Raw genomic sequence first — 6,217 nt, 5'->3', positions numbered from 1 at the left:
GGCTGGGCTATGAGATGCCATGGTGGGTGTGAAGCGAGTCACCCCCGTCGTGGTGGTAGAGGAGCCCCCCTCCTTTAGGGCCAGATAGCTGCTGAGCCCTCTGTGTCTGGCTGAGAGCTGGGCAGGCCTCATGCACAGCCCCTCCGCCTCCCTCCTTCCCTGCCCCCATGGGGGAAAATGTGTCCAGAACCCAGGAGCAGGGGTTCAGGTGCTCAGCGAGGCTCAGTCTTGCAAACTGAACTTGGGTGCAGTGGTGGTGGTGGTGGTGGCGGTGGCCGTGTTTGGTTTTGCAGAATAGCCCCAAGAGCTTGGGCAGATTAAGAAAGTTCTGCAACTCAATGGCAGGAATGCAAGAGGCTTGTAGAGGACGAGGAGGACCAAAGTGTGCCTGTGGGCGGGGGGGGGGGAGAGTGGGGGTGTCATAACCAAAGCTGAACTCACCCCAGATCCTCCCTGGCTGATGTTCATCCCTGGGATCTAGGAGTCCTAATAGTGGGTGGCTTTTGAAACTCTTCTGCTAAATCGAGGCTGGGGCCACCACTCCTGTAGATAATGTGGCCCTGTGATATCCTGCCACTTCCCATCCCCCCACACACTTTGAATAAATGGCACCACCTCATCTGCTCTCCTCTCCTCAAGCACTGTGCCCTGGGAAACCAGAGCCCCAACTACACGATCCCATGCCCCCTCCAGATCCTGGGGGGTGAAATGCCTGCCCCTTAGCCCCTGGCATGTGCAATGCAGCTGGGGCTGAGGGAGAGCTGCAGTCCGCTCCCCAGAACACCCCAATATCTGGTGGAAGCTGGAACGGCTTCCCCTGCATGTGGGGTAAGAAGCCACCTGAACCTGCTCTCCGTAATACACACGCGCGCACACACACACACTCCCCCACCAGGCAGGAGGCCTCACCCAGAGCTGGTATCCCAGGTTGCAGCCTTCAAACACTGGGGTTTGGCATGTGGGGGGCAGTTTGTGGAATCATCATCATCATCATCATCATCATCATCATCATCATCATCATCATCATCATCTCCCTTCCCAAACTGAACAAACACCAAGGCCATGTCACTGCAAAAGCAGCTGATGCACCCCCCTAATGCACCCCCCTAATGCACATGGTGGTGCAGGATTGTAAACTGTGAAGTCAGAGGGAATTGAAATGCAGAAAGACAGACAGCGATAATTACCTCGTAGAGGTTCACAAAGGAGATGCTGGGTGATAACACGGGACTTCCTGTCATTGACAGATGCAGTGGGTATGATAAGAAACCGTTGTCCCTGTTCAGGCTGCAGAAGATGGAGTTAAATAGCTGCCTTTGAAATCCACTGTGTTCAAGAATGGCTGCCTTATGGTCATTGACTGGGTCAATGACCATAAGGCAGGAAACATTCTCACCACCACCACCACATTGGCCATGTCAGATTTGGGTCGGTTTATCCTTTTGCATAGAGGCTGGACCCTTTGTCCTAAGTAGGGAGCTGTGGGCACTGCTGCCCCTGATTCTGTTCTTTTTAGCCTGGGCCCCCCTCCAGCCCTTCCCCCTCCTCCAGTCCTCCCTTGCACCCTTGAGCACCCACTGGACATGGCTGCTTGTGGCCCAGGGCTACCTCTAGGCCTCTCCTGAGAAGTCCCTTCTCCAAAGAAGTGGCAGCATTTTCTCCCCCCTCCCTCCCTCTCTCCCCCCTCTCCCCCCCCCCTTGCTCTGGTGCTGTTGAAAAATGGATCCTCTGCCTCCAATGCTTGTGTGGTGGAGTTCTGAATTAGGGACATTTGGATTATGGAGTGGGGAAGAGCCACGGGATGGCTGGGGCATCGTAAAGGGAAAGCCATAACAGGCAAGGTGGGGCTAGTGGAGAGCGGGGTGGGGTGGGTGGGGTGGGGCAGACAACCTAGGCATTGGTAAGGAATGATTTCCACCACCCACCGCCGTCACTTCCACCTGCTGAATAAGGCCAGCGACGTCTGTCATCAGCTGCTCCTATTTCATGTCTGTCTGTGACAAGGTCTGATCAATAAATAACCGTGGACATCAACCCGTGTCTGAGACTTTTGTGGACAGGAGGGTGGGGATGGAAGAGGAAGCCCCCTCCCCCACCACCACTGCCCCGGACCTGATGGAAGAGGATTGTCCAGCTGGTTCTTGTCAATATTCTGATGCACAGTATTTATTTATTTATTACATTTTTATACCGCCCAATAGCCAAAGCTCTCTGGGCGGTTCACAAAAATTAAAACCACAGTAAAACACCCAACAGGTTAAAACACAATTACGAAATACAGTATAAAAAGCGCAACCAGGATAAAACCACACAGCAAAGTTGATATAAGATTAAAATACAGAGTTAAAACAGTAAAATTTAAATTTAAGTTAAAATTAAGTGTTAAAATACTGAGTGAATAAAAAGGTCTTCAGCTGGCGACGAAAGCAGTACAGTGTAGGCGCCAGGCAGACCTCTCTGGTAGGAGAATTAAATTGACATAGATTTGCATGGAGAAATCCTGGTTGAAAATGTATTGTCACATATATTTGCATCGATAGGTTCATGGTTATAATGGCCTCCTGAAGGCCTCATAGAATATTATAGTCATAGAAAGTTATATTATAGTCATAGAAAGTTAGTAAGCTCATTTAGAATCATAGAATAGCAGAGTTGGAAGGGGCCTACAAGGCCATCGAGTCCAACCCCCTGCTCAATGCAGGAATCCACCCTAAAGCATCCCCGACAGATGCTTGTCCAGCTGCCTCTTGAAGGCCTCTAGTGTGGGAGAGCCCACAACCTCCCTAGGTAATTGATTCCATTGTCGCACTGCTCTAACAGTCAGGAAGTTTTTCCTGATGTCCAGCTGGAATCTGGCTTCCTTTAACTCGTCCAAATCATTAATAAAAATGTTGAAGAGCATTGGGCGCAGGATTGAGCCCTGCGGTACCCCACTTGTTGCCTCTCCTCAGTTTGAGAAGGTTCCATTGATAAGTACTCTTTTGAGTCTGATTCTGTACCCAACCGTGAATCCACCTAATAGTTGTTCCATCTAGCCCACTTTTTGCTAGTTTGTTAATCAGAATATCATGGGGCACTTTGTCAAAAGCTTTGCTGAAGTCAAGATAAATGACGTCCACAGCGTTCCCACAGTCCACAAGGGAGGTTACCTTATCAAAAAATAAGATCAGATTTGTCTGACAGGACTTGTTCTTGACAAATCCATGTTGGCTTCTAGTGATCACCGCATTGATTTCAAGGTGCTTACAGATTGACTTCTTTATAATCTGCTCCAGAATTTTCCCAGGGATGGATGTCAGACTGACTTGTCTGTAGTTCCCAGGTTCCTCCTTTTTGCCCTTTTTGAAAATAGGGACGTTAGCCCTCCTCCAGTCGTCCGGCACCTCACCCGTCTTCCATGATTTTGCAAAGGTAATAGACAAAAGTTCTGAGAGTTCTTCCGCTAGCTCCTTCATTACTCTAGGATGCAGTTCATCGGGCCCTGGAGAGTTGAACTCATTCAAGGAAATTAGGTGTTCTTTGACCATTTGTTTATCAATCTCAAACTGTAATCCTGCACCCTCAACTTCTGCTTCACTTTTTCCAGGGGGGTCATAGACCCGCTTTTGGGAGAAGACTGAGGCATTTACCTTAAGTACAGTAGAGTTTGGAAATGTGCAAAACAAGAAGGACCCGGCAAAGTACCAGAACAGAAGAGTCGGCTTTCATGATTAAAGCTGAATATACAAAAATAATATCGGTAGAGTTCAACAGGTTTCAATGGAAAGAAGTCAGTATTATCTGGAAAGAGGGTAAACAGCTTATGTAGGTAGGTAGAAGATGGGCACTGGAAACAGCTGGGACAACATAGGAGCAAAAACCAAGCACAAGTCTGAATTGGGATTTAACCCACATTGAAGGATTACTGAGAAAGTAACCCTGCTTACCCGACCTGCTTACCCGACCAGAGGGGCCGTCCAAGGGCAAGATGGATGGATGATATTCTGGAGGTGACAGACTTGACCTTGGGGGAGCTAGGGGTGGCAACGGCTGGCAGAAAGCTCTAGCGTGGGCTGGTCCATGAAGTCACCAAGAGTCGGAAGCGACTGAACGAATAAACAACAAAAAACCCTGCTTAAACTGGGGCCAGGTGTCTTCTCCCTCAGGAAACACAGGAAGCAGAGGCCACTGCTGCCAGCGAGTGCCATTGACCCAGCCTGGAGATGTTTATAAGGCAGTCTTTTAATTTTCCTTTACTTCTGGGTGCAGGTGAGTAATTCTGATACCTTTGTAATAAAACTTCTGTTTTACAAGGGTTATGGAATAGTAGAGTTGGAAGGGGCCTATAAGGCCATCAAGTCCAACTCCCTGCTCAATGCAGGAATCCACCTTAAAGCATCCCTGACAGGTGGCTGTCCAGTTACCTCTTGAACACCTCTAGCATGGGAGAGCCCATAACCCCCCTAGGCGCCCTAGCTGTCAGGACGTTTTTCCTGATTTCCAGCTGGAATCTGGCTTCCTGTAACTTGAGCCCATTATTCCATGTCCTGCCCTCTGGGAGCATTGAGAAGAGATCCTGGCCCTCCTCTGTGTGACAACCTTTCAAGTATTTGAAGAGTGCTGCCATGTCTCCCCTCAATCTTCTCTTCTCCAGGCTAAACATGCCCAATTCTTTCAGTCTCTCCTCATACGGCTTTGTTTCCAGACCCCTGATCATCCTCGTTGCCTTCCTCTGGACCCCCTCCAGCTTGTCCGCATCCTCTTTGAAGTCTGCTGCCCAGAACTGGACACAATACTCAAGATGAGGCCTAACCAGTGTTGAATAGAGAGCTTTGGCTATTGGGCGGTATATAAATGCAATAAATAAATAAATAAACCAACCAGTACCTCATGCGATTTGGAAGCTATACTAATGCAGCCTAAAATAGCATTTCCATTTTTTTGCAGCCACATCACTGGCCTAATCTACACCAAGAAGGATATTGCACTACGAAAGCGGTATATAAAAAGCAGCAGCTAGACTACTTTATTGTAGTCTAGACTACTTTATTACTTTATTGAAGTGCACTGACAACTGTTGGGGCCCACTGACACAGACCAGATGCCACTTTCATACTGCAATATCCTGCTTGGTGTAGATGAGGTCACACTGTTGGCTCCTATTCAGCTTGTGAGCTACAAGATCCTTCTCGTTCGTAGTATTGCTGAGCCAAGTATCTCCCATCTTGTAACGGTGCATTTGGTTTCGATTTCCTAGATGTAGAACCTGGCATTTATCCCTATTCAATTTCATTCTGTTGCTTTCAGCCCAGCCCTCCAGCCTATCAAGATCACTTTGAAGTTTATTTCAGTCTTCCAGGGTATTAGCTATCCCACCCAATTTGGTGTCATCTGCAGATTTGATGAGCGTTCCCTTCACCTCCTCATCCAAATCATTAATAAAAATGTTGAAGAGCACTGGGCCCAGGACTGAGCCCTATGATACCCCACTCGTTCCCTCCCCACAGTTTGAGAAGGTACCAGTGATAAGCACTCTTTGAATCCAATTCTGTAGCCAACTGCAGATCCACCTAATAGTTGTTCCATCTAGCCCACTTCTGGCTAGTTTGTTAATCAGAATGTCATGGGGCACTTTGTCAAAAGCTTTGCTGAAGTCAAGATATATGACGTCCACAGCGTTCCCACAGTCCACAAGGGAGGTTACCAGATCAAAGAATGAGATCAGATTAGTCTGGTAGGAGTTGTTCCTGACAAATCCATGCTGGCTTCTAGTAATCACTGCCTTGTTTTCAAGGTGCTTACACATTGATTTCTTTATAATCTGCTACAAAAAATTTCCAGGGATGGATGTCAGACTAACTGGTCTGTAGTTCCCAGGTTCCTCGTTTGTGCCCTTTTCTAACATAAGGACAGGGTTAGCCCTCCTCCAGTCATCCGGCACTTCACCCGTCTTCCATAATTTTGCAAAAATAATAGACAGTGGTTCTGAGAGTTTCTTTATTACCAGCTCCTTTATTACTCTATTACTTTATTGCTAGCTCCTTTATTACTCTAGAATGCAGTTCATCGGGCCCTGGAGATTTGAATGTGTTCAAAGAAATTAGGTGTTCCTGAACCATTTGTTTATCAATCTCAAACTGGAATCCTGCCCCTTCAGCTTGTACTTCACTTTTTCCAAGGGGGTCATGGACCGTTTCTTCAGCTTTTTCTTTGTCATCTGTTATCAATTTCCCATCCT

General features: G+C 47.7%; 1 protein-coding gene across 3 annotated transcripts in view; it reads right to left on the bottom strand.

Annotated features, from left to right (window-relative positions):
• Positions 1–6,217, bottom strand: part of LOXL3 (lysyl oxidase like 3) — a 281,633-nt gene that overhangs the window by 116,605 nt on the left and 158,811 nt on the right. The window lies entirely within an intron of this gene.

Source organism: Elgaria multicarinata, chromosome 10, assembly GCF_023053635.1.
Source record: "Elgaria multicarinata webbii isolate HBS135686 ecotype San Diego chromosome 10, rElgMul1.1.pri, whole genome shotgun sequence".
NCBI lineage: Eukaryota > Metazoa > Chordata > Lepidosauria > Squamata > Anguidae > Elgaria > Elgaria multicarinata.
The sequence above is the reverse complement of the archived record's forward strand: the minus strand, read 5'-3'. Positions and strand labels throughout refer to the sequence as shown.